The sequence below is a fragment of the Neomonachus schauinslandi genome, chromosome X (genome assembly GCF_002201575.2).
Source record: "Neomonachus schauinslandi chromosome X, ASM220157v2, whole genome shotgun sequence".
NCBI classification, from domain to species: Eukaryota; Metazoa; Chordata; class Mammalia; order Carnivora; family Phocidae; genus Neomonachus; species Neomonachus schauinslandi.
In genome coordinates this window covers 48,752,282-48,775,169 of record NC_058419.1, presented here as the reverse complement: position 1 = coordinate 48,775,169, position 22,888 = coordinate 48,752,282, and positions in this window count along the sequence as shown.

Below are 22,888 nucleotides of genomic sequence, written 5' to 3'. Positions count from 1 at the left end.
TGCAGCAAGTAAAGGCAAGGTGTATCTTTTTTGGATAAAACCTTTTCTTTTATAGGCTAAATATTAATTCGAGATTTCCTGTGGCTTTAATAATTTTAGTCACTAGGGACTTGTAATGTAAGGTAAGAGTATCTAGTGTCTATTATTCATTCTATGTATATGTAATTATTGAAATCTTGGCAATGCTGTGGAGAAAGAATCTGGTTTTGCAGTTTACAAAATCTGGATCAGAATCATGGACCCACCAGTTATAAGCCATCTTCTCTTAGTTGAGTAAGACTCTTGCTGAAGCTCAGCTTACCATGTCTAAAGATGACTCTGTTACTACCTCATCTACCCTCTTCTGGAGTTGTTAAGAGGAATGAATGGGATAATATATTTAGAAGCTCAGTGTAATTGGTAAAGTGATTTTGACAGCCACTCGAAAACAGTATGGAGGTTCCTTGAGATGTTAAAAATAGAACTACCCTACGACCCAGCAATTGCACTACTAGGTATTTACCCCAAAATACCAATGTAGTGAAAAGAAAGGGCACATGCATCCCAATGTTCATAGCAGCAATGTCCACAATAGCCAAACTGTGGAAGGAGCCAAGATGTCCTTCAACAGATGAATGGATAAAGAAGATGTGGTTCATATATACAATGAAATATCACTCAGCCATCAGAAAGGGTGAATACCCACCATTTGTGTCAACATGGGTGGAACTGGAGGGGATTATGCTAAGTGAAATAAGCAGAGAAAGACAATTATCATATGGTTTCACTCATATGTGGAACATAAGGAATAGCGTGGAGGACCATAGGGGAAAGGAGGGAAAACTGAATGGGAAGAAATCAGAGAGGGAGACAAACCATGAGAGACTCTGGATTCCAGGAAACAAACTGAGGGTTACAGATGGGAGGTGTGTGGGGGATGAGGTAGTCAAGTGATGGGTATTAAGGAGGGCACGTGTTGTCATGAGCACTGGGTGTTATACACAACTAATGAATCGTTGAACACTACATCAAAAACTAATGATGTACTTACTATATGTTGGCTAACTGAACATAATAATAAAAAAAAGAAGGTATTTTTTTGAGACAAGTAATATGCTCACTACATATATGATGCTACATCTGCCTATCTCCTCACCTCTCTTCCTCTATAGGACTTTGCATTAAAACAACACAAACTGAACTCTTTCATACATATGATTTATAATGTGATAATGTATTAGTGGCAAGAATCTGTAGTCATACAGGCCAAACCATTTTTAATGTTTCTGATTTTTGTGAGATGAAGTTTATCCCCACAAATTAAATAGATAGATTAGGGGGAGGTAGTTGTCACCTGACTTCTTTTTAATCTGGAGAATTTTAGGGACATAGTAGAGGTTTTTCAAAAGGAGGAATAAGAATAATTACCAGGCTTTGGATGATGGGGATTTTCTGATAAAATGCATCAAGTTAAAAATGAGAAAACTGGATGCAAAAAGCAGTGAGATTGACAAGGGCTGAGCTCAGATAGCAGGCCAAAAGGAAACTATGAAAGGAAACACTTCAGGAAGTTTGACAGAGCCTAAAGAAAGTTTTTTGTTTTGTTTTGTTTTGTTTTGTTTTTTGCTTTGTTTAGTAGAGAGCAAGTGTGGTCTGAGTGGGGAAAACAAGGAGAAGCCACTATAGACTTGAAGAGAGGGTATATTAGTAATTAGGAAAAGGGCAGTATAGCCAGAGACCTCTGAAAGAAAAATAACTGGGCCAGAGATGGGAATTTTGCACATTAGCTTCTATAACAATGATTATTTTGTTGAAAGAAATGGAATAAATAATGGCTTAAATTCAAGTTCTAAGCCTCTAAGTAAATTTTGTAAAGCACCTCCACCCCACCACTATGATTTTCTTTTCGTAAGTCCCTATATACTACAGAAGGTAGTTAGGTCATAGATGTGTCTTTGCTAATGAAGAAATCTCAAGAGTTATGTAAATGCCAACAACAACAACAAAAAAGCAGTCTATCTTTAAATAGACCAATATTTAACTGACTGTTTTCAGTCATCCTATACCATAAAAAAGTGGGGACTTTTAATACATAATGCTTCACAGTTTTGATCAAACATGATTCCCTTTTTCTTTATGTTTAATAGCCTCTTATACCCAGCAGTGATTACACAGCTCTCATCACTGGCTGCTAGTATCACAAGCTATATCAGCATCTTCAGCGACAGCTGGATAAAAAGTTTCTATGTTTATCTTTACAAAATATCTTTCAAGCTACTGTCTTGTTATGCAGTTTGGAAATACATTCTGATTCAACTCTGAAAAGAAGACAGCTTAAATACTTGACAGCAGTTATATAGTCAAAGCAGGCCATAATTTCTGTTCCAGAAACCATGTGTGTAAGCTGATTTTTCCTCTACTTGTTACAGTTTTAGGGCCAGATTTTCAAACAAGCCTTTGTGTACATAAAATGGGTAATTGCGCACACAAATGGGCAATTTTGTATGCAATTATCCATTTGCATACACAATTAAATGCTTCTGAGGGTATAACGCATATACATGAAATTTGGTAAGCATACCCATTACACCTTCCTTTAAAAATGTGGTCCATATTGCAGGTTTATTGCAAAGAAGAAAATTGAGAGTCTTCCTGTTTGATAGTGTTATTTCACTCATTACTTTGCCTTACATCATACCTTTTAATCAAGGGTCTCAAAGCCCATTAAATTATTAACCCAATCATCCCAACAGCCCTATTGTCTATGGAAGCCAAATGGTATGACAATCTCATTTTAGAAATTAAGAAATCAAGACACAGAAGTTAGACTTCTCTAAATATTAACCACTTTCCATTTAGGCTTCCTGACAAATAGTTCCCTAGAATCCACTCTCCATCTGCCTGCACAAATGCAAATCTAAAAGAACAGTTTTGCAAATGACAAAGGAATTGAGCATAAACACAAAGTTTCTTTCCTGTGGTCCAACCAAGCCGAAGTTTATTCACATTTCTGCACTGACAAAAAGCTTGCATTGTTCCCTTCTTCAAACATAGATCGGGTAAGACAGCGAGTTTTAATAGGAGGGCTTGTTCATCTGGGAAATCCCCATGTCATTGTCAAAACAAGAAAATAAAACATTCACTCACTTCATGGAAATAAATTGTGTCTTCAGGTTTGCGGCATGTTTCTCAGAAAGCTGATGAAAGAGGTTTATTTGACTGATAACAGACTGAAGTTTACAGTTACACATTTGCCTTCCTCACAAAGCTGAAAGCAGGATGTGGCTTTGATATCAGGGAAATAAGACAGACAGTTTGAATATTTGTTGTTGTTGTTGTTGCAGTTAACTTATGTGCCCTTTCGTATTCCTGCTTGACTTGCTACCTGTCTACCATGTCATTGTGCAGTCTATGCTGACAGAATTGCAGAAGCAGAAAGCTCAAGTTGTTCCAAAGAAGAAAATAATGCAATCAGTCCTTGCAAGGAAGAAAAAAAAATCAGTTGGCACCTATTACACAGAGATTACAACTTGACAGCAACTTTATCTGAAACCTGTAGTTTGCTTATATCAAGACAAATTAAAATACTTTGAGATGACCTTTAATTGAAATATTATTGGGTAATAGGGGTGCCTGAGTGGTTCAGTCCCAGGGTTCTGGGATCGGCCCCACATCCGGCTCCCTGCTCAGCGGGAAGCCTGCTTCTCCCTCTCCCACTCCCCCTGCTTGTGTTCCCTCTCTCGCTGTGTCTCTCTCTGTCAAATAAATAAATAAAATCTTAAAAAAAAGAAATATTATTGGGTAATAATAGTAGGAGTAGCAGTAGGGGTAGTAGTAACAACAACAGTAATAGTGGTGTACTAGTAATAGTAGTAGCAGCAACAGAAGTAGTGGTATTTATAGCAGTAAAAGTAGAACCAATACTGTTCATAGTAAAAACAGAAATACTAACATGTTGCTATTTACCATGTACCAAGATCTATGACAGGTACTTTATTTTGCTTTAAGTTTTTATTTAAATTCCAGTTAGTTAACATAACACTGTAATATGAGTTTCAGGTGTACAATTATAATGATTCAACACTTCCATACAACACCCAGTGCTCATCACAAGTGTGTCCTTAATCCCCATCACCTATTTAACCCATCCTACCATCCACCTCCCCTCTGATAACTATCAGTTTGTTCTCTATAGTTAAGGGTCTGTTTCTTGGTTTGCCTTTCTTTTTTTCCCTATGCTCGCTTGTTTTGCTTCTTAAATTCCATTTCAGTGAAATCATATGGCATTTGTTTTTCTCTGATTGACATATTTCCATATTTTGCTCAGGATAATACTCTCTAGCTCCACCCATGTCATTGCAAGTGGCCATGCAATTGCTGATCATATGATAGTTCTGTTTTTAACTTTTTGAGGAACCTCCATACTGTCTTTCAGAGTGGCTTCACCAGTTTGCATTCCTACCAGCAGTGTTAGGAGGGTTCTACTTTCTCCACATCCTTCCCAACACCTGTTGTTTCTTGTGTTGTTGATTTTCGTCATTCTGACAGGTGTGCAGTGATATCTTATTGTAGTTTTGATTCATATTTCCCTGATGATCAATGATGTTGAGCATATTTTCATGTGCTTGTTTGCCATCTGTATGTCTTCTTTGGAAAAATGTCTATTCATGTTTCTGCCCATTTTTTAATTGAATTATTCATTTCTTGGGTACTAAATTTTTTTGAAAGAGAAAGAGAGCACAGGCAGCAGGGAGGGGCAGAGAGAGAGAGGGAGAGAGAGAGAATCTGAAGCAGGCTCCATGTTCAGTGAAAAGCCCCAAGTGGGACTCAATCTCACGACCCTAAGATCATGATCTGAGTCAAAATCAAAAGTTGGACACTTAACAGACTGAGCCACCTGTCACCCTCTAAACCTACTTGAGGGTTTCTTTTAACAAATGGATATTATAGTTTGTCAAATGCTTTTTCTGCAACTATGATAAGTACTTAACTGAATTGTGTCTTTTAATGCTGGGAGTGCCTCTGAGAAATATTTTTTAACCACTTCTACAGATAAAGATATAGAACATTTAAAGACTTCTCTGTGGTTACATAACTTGTAACAGAACTGGGAGTAGTCCCAGTGCATTCAGATACTAAATGCTGCAGATGTGAAATGGAAACAATTCCATTTCAGCCATTTTGTTTTTATTCTTATATAACTGCAGAAAATAAAGGCAATTTTGGCAGACAGTTACCTATTTCTCAAAATACCATTCAAAAAGTGCAGTTTTTTAAATCTTTAAAAAAAAAGGGGGGTACCTGGGTGGCTCAGTTGATGATTAAGCATCTGCCTTTGACTCAGGTCATGATCCCAGTGTCCTGGGATGGAGCCCCACATGAGGCTCTCTGCTCAGTGGGGAGCCTGCTTCTCGCACTCCCTCTGCCTGCTGCTCCACCTGCTTGTACTCTCTTTCTCTGTTTGTCAAATAAATAAAATCTTTTTAAAAAATTGCAGTTTGGGCGCCTGGGTGGCTCAGTTGGTTAAGCGACTGCCTTCGGCTCAGGTCATGATCCTGGAGTCCCGGGATCGAGTCCCGCATCGGGCTCCCCGCTCAGCGGGGAGTCTGCTTCTCCCTCTGACCCTTCTCCCTCTCATGCTCTCTGTCTCTCTCACAAATAAATAAAATCTTAAAAAAAAAATTGCAGTTTTAATAACTCATGTAGTTTAAAATTAAATCTTCCTAAGTAGTAAGTAAAAAAAAAAAAAAAAGAATAACTTGTGTAACAAGTCATAGTTAAAGATAGTATTAAACAGAATGAAGAGCCTGAATTTGAGTCATACTGTTATTTCTTGATGAAAAAAAAAGTAAATTATTTGCCTTAAGGTGTGTGTGTGTGAGAGAGAGAGAGAGAGAAAGAGAGTGCAGGGCGCCTGGGTGGCTCAGTCGGTTAAGCGACTGCCTTTGGCTGAGGTCATGATCCTGGAGTCCCTGGATCAAATCCCGCATCGGGCTCCCTGCTCAGTGGGGAGTCTGCTTCTCCTTCTGACCCTCCTCCCTCTTGTGCTCTCTGTCTCTCATTCTCTCTCTCGCAAATAAATAAATAAAATCTTTAAAAAAAAAAAAAAAGAAAGAGAGTGCAGTTGCACTAGAGAGAGTTAGCCTTCTAAATACCTGACTCTGCCAATAACATTAGTTTTTTTTTTTTTTTTCCTTTAATAATACCTAAAGCTGAGGAAGACCGCAAGGAATAAACTTCATGTTACTCATTAATCTTAAACCTTTCATGATGATCATGCTTATTGGGATGTTTAATAATTTGTGTTTCTTTAGAACCTTTCATCTTAGGATCCTAGTGTGCTTTATATTTCGCTTAAATATGCCCCAAATGATTAAATGGTCTACTTTATGTCACAAAGTGTGGGAAATTCAATTATGGAAACCATTCTCTGATTGAATGATTTATTCTAAACACACATATATAACCATAATTTCAGAAGAATGTGTTCCTCAAAAATATATTTCTGTATATGATTGACAAGTTATATAATTAACAACCACTCCCAAAAAACTCTAAATATGAATCAATTTATAAAACTCAGCTCAGATCATTAGCAGCTCAGGAAGGGCCTTCTTGAGTCAATCACATGATTAAAGTGATCCAAAAAAGTTCTGTAAATAAGTCTGATAACTTAAAGTTACATAAATGAATGTCCATTCACACACACGGGGAGGTTAGGCTTTTTGACCAGATTGCTTGGCCAAAGGCTTCCTCACTGGCCCATATTTACTCAAGAGTCTTATGTCATAGTTTATTCTTCACAAACTTTTCCTCTTGTGTGTGCTAAAGAAGAAAGTTTGTTATTATCTATTATCTATTATCTATCTATCTTTCTATCTATCATCTGTCTATCTATCTATCTATCTATCTATCTATCTATCTAGTAATCATCTTCCTCGGGATGCCTAATATCCCAAGAGATTGCAACTAAGATACCTCTATGTCATTTACAAAAATTCCATGTGACTACTGTATCAACACAGTGAAAACACTTTGTGTGAGTATGAGTAGTGGGGACAGGGGAGTTTAACCTTGGCTCATGTATTGGAAAAATGTGTTTTCTTAAATCCTGTAAGGTAAATTCAAGAGTTAAGAGTTTTCACACAGATGTTTCATTCCATACCCAAGTTGTTCTTCTGCATGCCAAGAGGCATGCAGTTATCTCCTTAGCACATAAATTTGTAATTTTAGACTATACTACATGCTGAAATATTTACATAAAGGTAAGCTTTGGAAACATATAATTTTAGCCCTTAAGGAGCTATTATAAAAGAATATGCAAAGTAGCATACATATATGCAAAATACAGTCTGGTTCCTCTGATTTTTTTCTTTACCTTCACAAACCTCCTTTTATGAAGGATACTGTTCAATTCAAAGTGGATGGGTTTTGTTTTTTTCCTTTTGCTCTATGCTTCTGCAAACCATCCCTATATAACACTTTCCATTTGGGCAGATTTCTCATTCTCATAATGCCTTCTATATTTCTTTTCCCAGGAAGTGTTTCCAGAAGGCAGTTTGTTCCTTAAAGCAGCTTCTTTAAGCTTAAAGAAGTTTTAGCTTGTTCACATAAAGCATTTTCTTTCATGCAAGAAAGCATCAAAGAAGGACATCATTCTAAGAGAATTACAAACCATCAGGCAAGCTTAGAAAAAGGGCTAATTTCTTTAACTCTAGAAAAGGCAACATACAATTGTGTTTGGGGTTTGGTGATAGAGTTGCATGTACTCTTATGGTTTAATTTATCTCGGAAACAAAGACAACACTGTATTAGTGTTTGCATTAACCCTGGCTACCACAGACAGTTTTAAGATAATATTTTGTTTATGCTAAAATGGTCCAATTAAAAATTGCAATCTTTGTTGGAAAATTTGGGGGAAATTTAATGCATAATCAGAATTCAACAGATAATATTCTTATCAATGAAAGAGAGTAAGACCTTAACCCAAGGCCAAATACAAATTATCCAATCATCCATCAGACAGCAGAATGAGATTTAGTGTGTATTTAACTGGAACACATGTATTTTGCAGGCTCACTAGTTGCAAAATCATGTAGAACAAGATATCACCAAGCTATTTGGAAATCAAATGGTAGTTTACTCATCACTAGGGATTTGGCAGCATTTTTGTACTGGGTATAATAGTTCAGGATAACTTCTGTTTTTTTCAAGCTTTCATATCCTAAATAGATTTCAGGATTCTTGAAAATGAAGAATACAGGTCAGTTTTAACTGAAGGATAAATTTTTCAAGGTTATAATTTTATTGCGAACATTTGTTGTAGTGGTGGTCTATTTATGAGGAGAGACCAAGGTCAGGTGGTTGTGGATCATTAAGAGACAGATGATAAAGGGAGGAACAAAATACTTTCATCAGCAAACCAACATAAAAATAAAAGAAAATTAACAGGGGAGAGAATGGGGCAATGGGTGAAAAAATGTCAATGGCTTCTCAATCAAAGTCATATAATATACCCTGTGACTCTCTCAATTAGCTGCCCTCCATGTGCCATTCAGAGACACTCATTTCTCCCCCACTATTTATTTTAATTAAACTAAATTAAAGCTCATGTCTCTTAATTGCCATCTACATTTTCTTGGCTTTTCTGACCCCAATAAAAACCTCTTTAATGTTGGCAGCACTCTCTTTTGTTACTTATATTCTAATATGTTTATTTTCAAGATGATATGTAGTATTAAGTAGATCAATTACTTCTGTTCTCCTTCACTGAAACTAGGTATCTTGTTTTCTGTACATGTACTCAACATCTGCCCTTAATTGTCTATAAAGTCAAATATTATGCACTGTGTTTATTGACATTGCCCTCACTGACAATCCTGTAAACACTCTGAAACTGCATTATACTGATGTTTTGCACATGCCATTTGGCATCCTCTATACCATTTGCTTGTATATAAGATGTTTTTTCACATGATGTTATGAAATAACTATTCTATATGAGCAGGCATGTAGAAAAGTGATTAAGGTCTATCAAATTGTTTACTTCTTTTTCCACTACCAAATTTAGATCCAGATCTCTCTCTTGAGGGAAGATATCTCTTAGGACATCTTTGGTTAATAATTTTCTCAAGGTTTTTTTTTTTCTTCTTCAGATTTATAGAATCATGTTCACTACTATAAACTACTAAGTTCAAGTGAAAATGCAGCATTTTATTTTGAGAAAGACCCCAACAGAAGTTAGAGTCTCATCACCATGGATTTTCCCATGATGGCTGGAATATACATAGAAGTGACATTCAGTAATTTAATGACAACAAATCCAAACATATAAAGTAAAACCTTCCCATCTGTGCCTGATTCTTCAGCAAGTGTTCACAATGCAAATGCTACAGGCTTTTCTAGGTCATTTCGCATTATGTGAGAAATCACCACTCTGACCCCATATGGTGAAGCATCAGTAGCTAAACAGATTGGCAGAACAGGGTCATAATACACTAGAATCCTTGAGGACACCAGTTACTGTTTAGTCAATTCAAAAGCAACTTGACATTCCTTTCACCAGTGACACTATTTTGCTATGATATTTCTATCATAAAAAGTAACTGCTATGGGAAGACTTGGTTTAAATTTCCTGAAGCAGTTTTAAAAGAATAGAAATATGTAATTCTCTCTCTATATAATCCAATTTATGTAATGGAAGACAGAATTAATTAAGCTTTTAATGATATGATCAGAATTTCTTGCTGAAAATACAAGCTTTTAGACACTTGATGGAGAAAATGAGTATAGGAGAAAAAAATTAAAACAAAATATTTACATTCTTTTCAGGATGATTGTCCAATAGCTTTGACCTCATCAACTTCTCTGTAATTAAGGCAGATGAGATATCAAAATAAAAGACCATATATGAGTTTTAATTGGCATTCCCTTAAGAAAATTAAATCTTTACAAGATAGTAAATATTCTGAGGATGGAAAATGAGTCTTTATTGCCTGATTCCTACAGTTTGGTCACTCATTTATTTATTCACTCATTATTTTCACCATCAACTTTGACCTAATTTGAACTCATCTTAAAACTTTGTCTTTTGGCTATTCATTAGCACGCTCCTCAAATGTGAAATATTTCATATTAACCTTCTCATTTTCAAGTTTTCATCATAATTAAAAGTAATGGGGGGGTTTGGGAAGGAAGAATCATCTTTTCCTGCTAATTCATTTCAGAACTCACCAAACATAAATCCATGATATATGAAGTTCTATGAAATTTACATCACTTTATAGTCTGTAATGAGGTCAATTACTTCAGTGTATGGTTAATGGTCCATATCTAAGAAGAGCTTGTGTTATAACTAGTCACTATATATTCTTATGGTAACACTCAATGTACATATATAACTGATAAAAACAAAAGGAGAAAATTGTGAACTTTCTCTCTAAAAGTTATACTTGGAATTTCTTTTGATATAAATGAAACAATTAAAAATAAAAAGTCTAATAAATAAGAAAATGCTTGTCTTACAAAATAATTAAAATGCATGGCTAATAAATATTACTGTAATATGTGCATAAAAATGGTTTGATTGGTGTGAAAATGTATTACAAAGAATGTGTTATTATTTAGGAATGGGTAATAACAGAGGGCAACTTTAAAACTATATAAAAATTAAGCAAGTTATGAGATTTCCTCAGGCTATGGTAAGATAGCTTGAGATAGACTAATCCTCCCACTCAATAAAAATCCAATGCTGGATAAAGTACTAAAAATATATTTGAAAGTATCTAACAACTGCTAAGCAAAAGTACTTGAGAGGTAACAGAGATAAGAAAGTCACAGAATAGTAGCATAATTCTATAGCATTTGTTTGCTCTTAGTCTGCTGTTTCAGCAGAAAACCAGAACATTGGGCTGCTGCCAATACACAAAGAAACAAGTACAACTTTTGGCAATCTTACGGGTCAAGAGAGACAAAAATTAGAGTTCAAGTCTTCTTTGAACAACCAGAAAGAACCCAGTGAGAGGAGAGGTGCATTGAACTGAGCCTGACATTCTGCCAGTTTTCCATTGTAAGCATTTGCCAAATTTTTGAACTGTGCAAAATAGGAGGGTAGTTCCGAATGGCAGAACAAAAACTCCCAGAGGGTTTTTAAAAAAGCATGCATTGAAGTTTACTGTCCACCAAGGACGAAATGCCCCATTGAAACCTCAGCATCTTGTGATGTCGGTAGGGAAGACTTCACCTTGGAATTAGAAATAAACCAGAGTTAGGGATACGTTACAAAGCTGAAACTAAAACTTCAGTAATCTCAGTCCTTGATTGGATTAAGATGATCTGTTACCACTGTGTCTGCTTATCAGAAGATAAGGGAAACCTTCTCTGGAGGAAGAGAACATCATAAAGTGTCTCAAATATTTATCATACACTTTGTCTAATAGTGTCAAAAGTTAAAAAAAACATGCCAAGAAATATGAACATAAGAAATAGTGGATAACATAAATAGGTTCACAAATGACTGAGATATTAAAGTTTCAGTAGAATATGAAATACCTGTGATTAGTATATTCAAGACAGTAGATGACAAAATAGAGAATTTCCCCCAAAGAACTTAAATTTAAAAGTATAGAAATTTTCAAATTAAAAAAAAATGAAATATTTGGGCACCTGGGTGTCTCAGTCCATTAAGCTTCTGCCTCTGGCTCAGGTCACGATCCTGAAGTCCCAGGATAGAGTCTTGCGTTCTCCGGGCTCAGCAGAGAGTCTTCTTCTCTCTCTGACCCTGCCCACTCTCGTGCTTTCTCTCTCATGCTCTCTCTCTCTTAAATAAATAAATAAATAAAATCTTCAAAAAAGTGAATTAAGAACAAAGTAGAACAACAGATTAGGTACAGCAGCATAGATAATTAGTGAACTGAAAAATAGTAGAAAATATCCATACTGAAGCAAAAGAGAACAAAAGCATAGGAAATGCAGAAGAGATTATAAGAGGCATATAGGGCAATTGAAAATATTTAATGTATGTGTAGTTACAGTACCAGAAGGAACAGAAGAAAGCAAGAGGGAGAAAGAAATAACATCCAAGAATTTTCCAAAATGGATTGAAGAAAAAGGAAGAAATCCTGCCATTTGCAACAACACTAATGGATCCTGAGGGCATTATGCTAAGTGAGATGTCAGGCAGTGAAAGACAAATACACGTCCTCACATATATGGGAGAATCTAAAAAAGCCAATCTTGTAAAAACAGAGGACAGAAAGTAGAATGGTGGTTGCCAGGGGCTGCAAGGTGAGAGAAATAGGAGATGTTGGTTGAAGGGTACAAAATTCCACTTTTAGTTTGAATAAGTTCTGCAGATATAATGTACAGCATAATGACTATAATGTACAGCATAATGACTATAATTAACAATTCTGTATTATATACTTAAAAGTTGCTAAGAAAGTAGGTCCCAAACATTATTATCACACACACACACACACACACACACACACACACACACACACGGTAAATATGTGAGGGGATGGAGGTGTTCCTATTGTGAATATATATATGTGTGTATATATATATATATCCATCACATAGAGTGGATTGAAAATTTAAGGCCCCAGATTCAAGAAACCCTACCAACTCCAATCAAGATAAAATAAACAAGTAAACAACCAAACCTATACCTAGATTCATCACAGTAAGCTTGTTGAAAATCAATAATAAAAAGAAATCAATAATAAAAAGAAAATCTTAAAAGCAATAAGAATAAAGGACATTTCTTCAAGGAGAAATAAGACTTCTCAATAGACACAATGGGGGGCGCCTGGGTGGCTCAGTTGGTTAAGCGACTGCCTTCGGCTCGGGTCATGATCCTGAAGTCCCAGGATTGAGTCCCATGTCAGGCTCCCTGCTCCGCTGGGAGTCTGCTTCTCCCTCTGACCCACCTCCTTCTCATGCTCTCTCTCTCTCTCTCTAATAAATAAAATAAAAATTTAAAAAAAAAAAAATAGACACAATGGAAAATAGAAAATAATAAAAATTACATATTTAAAGTGCTGAAAAAAAAACCCTGAGTACTTAGAATTCTATCTTAAGCAAAGAAACAAAAAGATTAAGGTAATATAAAGATGTTTCCAGACAAACAAAACTAGAATCTTACTAAAGAAATGAGTTCTTCAAGAGAGAAAATGATTCCAGTCAGAAAGAAGGAATATAGTAAGAAACAAAGGACAACATAAATGATAACATGTGGATTAATATATATGAATACTGACTATAATAATAATAATAATAGTAATAACAATATATTGTGAAGTTTCATATATAAATAAATATGATATACATGAATATATAATATACATAATTCTAAGTCTAACTCTAATCTTAGCTATATATAGTCAATTCTCATGATTCTTAGATTCTGTATGCAAATTTGTCTATGCATTAAATTTGTTTGTAGTCCCAAAATCAATACTCATGACACCTTTACAGTCATTTGTGGAGAGCAGTGAAATATTTGAATCACCCAAGGTGCACCTTCTCAAGCTAAGATTGAACAAGGCAACATTTTGCCTTATTTCAGCTCTCATAAACAAGCACCCTTTTCACAGTGTATTCACTGCCATGCTTTTTGCATTTTTGTGCTTTTTGGTTTCACTGTTTAAAATGGCCCCCAAGCTTAGTGCTGAAGTGTTGTCTAGTGTACCTAAGTGCAAGCTATGATGTGCATTACAGAAATGTTGGATGAGCTTACAGTGTGTTAGATAGGTTTTGTTCAGGCATGAGTTATAGTGGTGTTAGCTGTGAGTTCAATGCTAATGAAACAACAATATACATTAAATAAGGTTTCTTTGCACAGAAACACAAAATATAAGATTACATATTGATTGGTTGACAAATCTGGCTCTCAGGAATCTAACCCTTTATTTTCTCTAACAGCAATGATTTAGTGAATTCATTGTTTGTGGCAACTTTATAAGAAACTACTATGAATAATGAGAAATCAACTCTGTGTGTGTGTGTGTGTGTGTGTGTATTCCAGTCCAAGAAAGTTGGTGGAGATTTACTCTTTCCTGCTTCTACCCCTTAAATACAACTAAATAACCTAGAAATAATTCAACAGACAATTGTTAAAGAATTCTGAAATGCAGAAAGAGGAAGGTAGACTGCCCAGGGAACTCAGAATTTGAGGGATGACACTGTAGTGAGTTTTCTGGCTTTTCTTTTTATCTTTTTATCAGACTGTGTATGATAGAGACCTGCAAATCGGAATGGTCAACAGACATAGGTAAAACAAAACAAAATACTCAGAAAAGTCTGTTTCTACTGCCAAAGGTTTTGGAAAAAGAAAAGCCAGTAGGGACCTAGTTAGGAAACCCATATTTGGTGTCAGTGATGGGTCCAATGTGCCATAACAGTGGTGCCAGCAGAGGTGGAGGAGAATAAAGAGACTGAGAGAAGTCATGTTTTAATATTTCACTGGTGACAAAATGGCAAAATTAGTAGGATGAGATGAGTTATATGTGTATATTTTATTTCCTAGAGCAACTAAGAAAGCTACATAAAGTGACATGCAGAATAAAAAAAATACTAAAGTATACAATATAAAAAAGGAGTATAAATAAATCAATGTAGAATATTAAAATTTGTTTAAGTAACCCACGCAAAGATAAAAAATGAAAAAGAGAGGGACACCTGGGTGGCTCAGTCCGTTAAGCGGCTGCCTTCGGCCCGCGTCATGATCCCAGAGTCCTGGGATCGAGTCCCACATCGGGCTCCTTGCTCAGCAGGGAGCCTGCTTCTCCCTCTGTCTCCCTCTGCTTGTGCTCTCTCTGTCAAATAAATAAAATCTTAAAAAAAAAAAAATGAAAAAGAGAAATGTGAGAGGAAACAAAAAGAAAAAAATACCAAAATGGCAGAATTAAGCCCTAATATATGGCTAATTACTTTATATTTTTAAGATTTATTTATTTATTTGACACACAGAGAGAGACAGTGAGAGAGGGAACACAAGCAGGGGGAGTGGGAGAGGGAGAAGCAGGCTTCCAGCTGAGCAGACAGCCCAATGTAGGGCTCGATCCCAGGACCCCGGGATCATGACCTGAGCCAAAGGCAAACGTTTAACGACTGAATCACCCAGGCGACCCTAACTAATTACTTTAAATGTAAGCAGTCTAAACACAGAATTAAAATGAAAAGATTAGTAGGGTGGATTTTTTTTAAAGGCTTATCTCTTTTTTGTGTGTGTACTCACTTCAAACATAATGACATAAGAAATTTGAAAATAAAAAGAGAGAGAAAGATATATCATGGTAACATTGATTAAAAAAACAAAAAAAATCAAGAGTAATTATGAAAATATTACATAGATTCCAGAACAAAGGAAATTACATAAGGACAATGAGGGACATTACATAGTGCTAAAAAAAAGATAGTTTTACTGAAGGACAGAGAGATCTTGATATGTCTCCTCAGGCAAGGGAAACAAAAGCAAAAATAAACTTTTGGGACTACACCAGAATAAAAGTCTTTTACACTGTGAAAGAAACCATCAACAAAACGCAAAGGGAAGCTACTGAATAAAAGAAGAGATTTACAAATGATATACCTGATAAGAGGTTCATATCCAAAATATGTACAGCACTTGTACAGCTCAACACCAAAAACACAATCCAATTAAAAAATGGACAGAAGACCTGAACATATTTCCAAAGAAGACATACAGATGACCAAAAGACACATGGAAAATGCTCAATATCACTAATCATCAGGGAAATGCAAATCTAAACAATTATATATATCACCTTACACCTGTCAGAATGATAGAAGCAAAAAGACAAGAAATAATAAGTTTTAGAGAGGAAGTTGAGAAAAAAAAAGCCCTCATGCACTGTTGGTGAGAATGCAAACTGGTGCAGCCACTGTGGAAAAAGTATGGATCTTCCTGAAAAAAAAAAAAAATAACATATGATCCAGTAATTCCACTACTGGATATTTATCCAGAAAAAAAAATGGAAACACTAATTATAAAAGACATATGTGCCTCTATGCTTATTGCAACATTATTTACAATAGTCACAATATGGAAGCAACCTAAGTGTCCATTGATAAAGATGTGATACACACACACACACACACATACACACAGTATGGATGGATACTTAGCTATAAAAAGGATAAAATCTGGCCATTTGCAACATGAATGGATCTAAAGGATATTATGCTAAGTGAAATAGTCAAACTGAGGAAGACAAATACCATACAATTTCACTTATGTGTGGAATTTAAAAAATAAAGCAAATTAATAAACAAAAACTAGAAACACCCAATATACAGAGAAGAAAGCGATGGTTGCCAGAGGAGAGAGCAGTGGAGAAGATGGACAAAAAGGGTAAAGAGGAGTTGGAGATACAGATTTCCAAGTTATGGAATGAATAAGTCACAGGAATAAAAGGTACAGCATAAGGAATATGTCAATGGCATTGTAATAGTATTTTATGGTGACAGAGGGTAGTTACACTTGTGGTGAGCATAGCATAATGTATAGACTTGTGGAATCACTATGTTGTACACCTGAAACTAATGTAACATTATGTGTGAACTATACTTTAATTAAAAAAAAAGAAAGTCAGAGGGATCCTAAATGTGAATGCACCACACAGCACAGCTTCAAAATACACGAAACTAAAACTGTTAGAGCTGAAAGAAAAAGTAAACAATCCCACAATTATTTGTGACTTCAAAACTATACTTACAATAATTTGTACAATATCTAGACCAAAAAATCAGCAAAGATATAGAGTAACACCATTAATGAATGTGATCTATCAATATACAGATGACCCTTGAACAGCATGGGTTTGAACTGTGTGACTCCACTTATACACAGATTTTTTTTCAATAAGTGTATTGGAAAATTTTTTGGAGATTTGTGTCAATTTAAAAAAAAACAGCTCTCAAACTGCATAGCCTAGAAATATCAATAAAGTAAGAAAAAGTTATGTCATGAATGCATAAAATATATGTAGATAATAGTCTATTTTATCATTTGCTACCATAAAGTATAAACAAATCCATTATAAAGTTAAAATTTATCAAAAAAATATGCACACAACACTTACATACTATGCATGGTGCCATTGGCAGTCAAGAGAAATGTAAATAAATGTAAAGATGTAGTATTAAATCATAACTGTGCAAAAGTAACTGCAGTACATGCTGTACTACCATAATAATTTCATAAGCACCTCCTGTTGTTACTTCAGTGATCCTGAGTTTTTCAAGTAGCTGATTAAAATGCACATGATGCTAATCATCTCCACATGAGCAGTTTGTCTTTCCAGTAAAATTGTGTCACAGTAAAAAGTGATCTCTTATGGTTCTCATATGTTCTTCATCATCTTGAGTGCAATAGCATAAGCCTTGAATAACACCATGGGACCCATACGAAGTGCAACTTATGATGCTGGAAGTGCTCCCAAGAAGCAGAGAAAAATCATGACATTACAAGAAAAAGCTGAATTGCTTGATATGTACTGTAGATTGAGGTCTCAAATATGATTGCCCATTATTTCAAGATAAATAAATCCAGCATAAGGACCACTGTAAACAAACAAACAAACAAACAAACAAAAGGAAATTCATGAAACCATTGCTGCAGTTTCACCAGTCAGCACAAAAACATTGCACTTTTTTTTCAAAATACCTTTTTATTTTTTGTTGAAAATGCAGCTTTTATGTGGGTATAAGATTGCAATAATAAAGGCATACTTAGAGACACTAATATGATTTGAGAAAAAGTGAACTCATTATATGACAACTTGAAAGGAAAGTAAAGGATCTAAAGCTGGAGAATTTAATGCCAGCAAAGGATGGTTTGATAATTTTAAGAAAAGGTTTTGTTTTAAAAATGTCAAGATAACAAGAAAAATAGCTTCTGCCAACCAAGACACAGCAGACCAGTTCCCAGACACCAGGAAGGTTATCTGCCTGAACAGGTTTTCAATGTGGATGAAAGTTCCCTATTCTGGAGGGAAGAATGTCACAAAAGATTTGTATTAGTAAGGAAGAGAAGCAAGCACCATGATGTAAGGCAAGAAGGGATAGGCTAACTTTACTGTTTTGTGCAAATGCAGTCATGTTTGTGATCAGAACTGTCCTCATCTATAAAGCTGCTAACACTTGAACCTTGAAGGGAAAATATAAACACCAGCTGTCCATCTTTTGTTTGTACAAGAAGGCCTGGATAACAAGAACTGGATTGGTTCCATTAGTGCTTTGTCCCTGAAGTCAGGAAGTACCCTGCCAGTAAGGAACTGCCTTTTAAAGTTCTTTTGAACGTGGATAATGCCTTTGACCATCCAAGACCTCATGATTTCAAGGCATCAAAGTGGTCTACTTGCCCCCAAACATAACATCTCCAATTCAGCCTCTACATCAGGGTGTCATAAGAATCTTTAAGTTTCATTACACAAGGTACTCTATGGAAAGGGTTGTCAAAGGTATGGAAGAGAACCTTGATAGACCATCATGAAAATTTGGAAAGTTTACACCATGGAAGATAAGTTTACACGATGGAAGATGCCGTAATTGTTTATAGAAAAAGCTTTGGAAACCATCAAGCTCAAAACAATAAATTCCTGTGGGAGAAAGCTTTTTAGATGTTGTACATGACTTCACAGGATTTATGACAGTACCAATCAAGGAAACCATAAAAGACATTGTGGATATGTCAAAAAAAAAAAAAAAGTGAAGGTTTCAAGAAATGGATCTTGGAGAAATTCAAGAGCTAGTAGACACCACACTAGAGGAAGTAACAGATGACTTGATGGAGATGAGTGTTTTCCAAACCAGTGCCAGATGATGAGAAAGATGTAGAAAAAGCAGTGACAGAAATCAAATTGACATTAGACAACATGGCAGAAGGGTTCTGATTATTCATGACTGCTTTTGACTTCTTTTATGACATGAATTCTTCTATGATATGAACATTGAAACTAAAGCAAACAGTGGAAGAAGGATTGGTATTGTATAAAAATATTTTTAGAGAAACGAAGAAGCAAAAAGTCAGACAAAAATTACAATGTATTTTTATAAAGTTACACTGAGAATGCCTACTTCTCTTGCCTCCCCTTTCACCTCCTCTACTTCTTCCACCTCTGTCACTCCTGAGACCAGACAAACCCCTCCTCATCCTCCTCCTCAACCTACTCAATGTAAAGATGAGGATGAAGACCTTTATGATGATCCACTCTCACCTAATGAATAGTAAATCTTCATGCTGCACACTTAATAACTTACCTGTGTGTATGTGTGTGAGTGTATTTATGTGAAAACCTGATAATTTTTTGGCAAGAACCATATGAGACAGTTTTGTGTGATCATCATCATTGTCTAAGTATTCATCATGTAGAACATTGTGTGCAAGACTAGTATGGAAGAGAATAGCCTATCCTTACATGGCATAAGGTGAGCGATATTTATTATTAAATTAATAATGTGCTAATCTGCTTACAGTTTTATAACTTTGCTTTTAAAGAATTACATTACTGTACAGTATGCCCCCCCACTATCTATCTCATAATTGGAGAAATTGTGTGTCAGCTTATTATCACAGGTTTTTTGAATGTAACATTTCTAATATTGTATTATGAATATGACTATAATACTGTATGCCATAAAATTTTATAATGATTTATTTGTCAGTGTATAAGCTAGCCTACAAAGAAACAATTGTATTGATTACACTAGGCTACCATAAAGCAATCATATCATTGCCTTTTCATTATTAATGCATGAATTTTTATACCTGCAAATAAATATGAATTTCTTTCTCACATTATCTTTTCACTTTCAATGTCTAGTATTAGTAGTATGTGTAGCATCTACAGTGTTTTGTATCACATAAAACAATATTGATTTATAGGAACAATATCAATAGGAACAATAGGAACTGACAGATGATTCATCTTGTAAATAGATGACATAAATTTATGGTATTGATAAATACAATACAATACTGGGGCACCTAGGTGGCTCAGTTGGTTAGGCATCTAACTCTTGATTTCAGCTCAGGTCATGATCTCAGGGTCATGAAATGAAGCCTCGCATGGGGCTCTGTGTTGAGCATGAAGCCTTCCTGGGATTCTTTCTCTGCTTCTCCACTGCCCATCCCTCCACCTGTGCACTCTCTAAATAAATAAATAAATAAATAAATACAATCTTAAAAAAATACAACACAACACTATAAATGTATTTTCTCTTCTTTTTGATTTTCTTAACATTTTCTCTTGTTTATTATAAGAATACAGTGAAATATATATACAACATATGAAATATGTGTTAATCAACTATTTATTATCAGTAAAGTTTCCAGTCATCAGCAGGCTATTAGTGGTTATGTTTTGGGGGAGTCAAAAGTTATACATGAATTTTCAAGTGTTTGGGGTCAGCATCTTTAACCCTTGTGTAATTCAAGGGCCAACAGTAATAGAATGCTTAACCCATTAACAGTAAAATACTCACTTTTTCAGGTACCTGTGGATTGTTCACCAGGATAAACTATCTCCTGAGTAACAATCAAACATCAACACATTTAAAATAATTAAAATCATCCAGGGTATGCTCTCTGATCATAATGAACTCAAACTAGGAATCAATAGCAGAAAGACAATAGGGAAATCTCAAAACACATAGAAATTAACTTCTAAATTTCTAAACAATCCATAGGTCAAAGAAAAGTCCTTAGGAAAACTTAAAAATATATATTGAATTAAATAAAACAAAAATACAACATATAAAAATATATGGAATGCAAGTAAAACAGTGCTGGGTGGGATATTTACAGCACTAAGTCTTTACATCATAAAAGATTACACATCTCCAGTCAAATCTAAGTTCCCACCTCAAGAAACTAGAAAAAGAAAAAGCAAAAAGCAAAATAAATGCAAAGCAAGCAAAAGGTGGAAATAATAAAGACAAGAGCAGAAATCAGAAAAATTGGAAACAGGAAAACAATAGAAAAAAATCAATGATGCAAACTGCTGGTATTTTAAATAATAAAAGTAAAATGGATAATCCTTTAGCAAGACAAAGATAAAAAAAAAGAGAAGACACAAATTACAATATCAGGAATGAAACATGAACTATCATTATAGATCTTGAAGCCATTAAAAGGATTATAAAGTAATACTACAAGCAGCTCTCTCTATATAAATTTGACAACTTACAGAAATGGACCAATTCCTCAAAGATCACAAAGTACTAAAGTTAAATAAAGATGAAACACCTCTTAGTGCATTTTATGAGGCCAGTATTATCTTGATATCAAAACCAGAAGAGGCAGTACAAAAAACAAACAAACAGATCTCTCATGAATTTAGACCAAAAAAAAAAGACTCCACAATAAAATACTAGTTAATTTCAGGAATTTGTTTACAAAACTGCATCATGTCACATCCAAGTGCGATGTATTTCAAATATATAAGGCTAGTTCATCACTTGAAAAACAATCAGTGAAATCCACCTTATCAACAGATTAAAGAAAAAAAATCATTACTGTGTCAACAGATAAAGAAAAACATTTGATGAAATTAAACACTCATTCACTATAAAAACTCTCATGTTATATACAAACAGAAGCTCTTACATAGAAACCTAACAGTAAACACAGATTAAAAACCAGCAATAGATATGCAAAAAATAAAAAGAAAGGAATCCAAGTATATCATTAAAGAAATCCAACAAACCATGAAACAGAGCAAAAGAAGAAAGGATATTAGAAAAACTACAAAAACAACCACAAAACAAGTAACAAAATGACAACAAATACAGGGGGCCGGAGCAAGATGGCGGAGGAGTAGGAGACCTGGATTTCGTCTCCTCTCAAGAATTCAGCTGGATAGGGATCAAACCATTCTGAACACCTACAAACTCAACAGGAGATCGAAGAAAGGAATAGCAACAACTCTCTGAACAGAAAAGCGACCACTTTCTGGAAGGTAGGACGTGCGGAGAAGTGAATCCGAGGCGATATTCGGGAGGATAGATGGCGGGGGAGGGGCCTCCGTCGGCCACTTCTGGCAAGTGATAGAGCCGCGGAGCACAAAATCGGAAATTTTAAAAGTCTGCTCCGCCGAGGGACGTCACTCTGGTGGCTAAGCGGGGGGTGGAACCCTCCGGGACAGTGTGGTCTCAGGACCCTCGGGGTCACAGAAAGACCGGGGGTGCCTGAGTGTGGCAGAGCTCCCAGGTAATGGAGCAGGGAAGCTGGCTGCAGAGGCGGAGTCCAGGCGCGGGCTCTCAGCTCGGGGTTGCCATAAACTGTGATCCGCGGCACAGTCGGGCCCCTGCTCCTCCAGCAGGGACCCAACAAGCGGCAGATCCGGGGAGACTCACCTTCCTTCCCCGGGAGGAGCCGCGCAGGAGTGCACCGCAGGGATCTGCTGGGTTTGGAGACTCCACCCGGGGTCGGGTGCCAGACATAGAAACGCGCGGTCACAGGCCGGGTGAGCACGGAGTGCAGCCGGAAACCGGGGAGATGGGAGTGACTGACGGCTTTTCTCTGGGGGCTCACTGAGAAGCGGGGCTCCGAGTTCTCGGCTCCTCCGGGGCGGAGATTGGGAGGCCGCCATTTTCACTCTCCGCCTCCAAAGCTGTACGGAAAGCTCGCAGGGAACAAAAGCCCCGGAGCGCAAACCCGAGCATATTATTTAGCCGGGAGGGGGCAAGGGCGGGACAATTCCGCCTCTGGCAGAGACATTTGGAAACCACAGCAAAAGGCCCCTCCCCAGAAGATCAGCGAGAACAGCCAGCCAAGACCAAGTTTACCGATCAATGAGAGCGGCAGAACTCCAGCGCTAGGGGAATACTGCACATAGAATTCATGGCTTTTTTACCATGATTCTTTAGTCTTTCAAAGTTA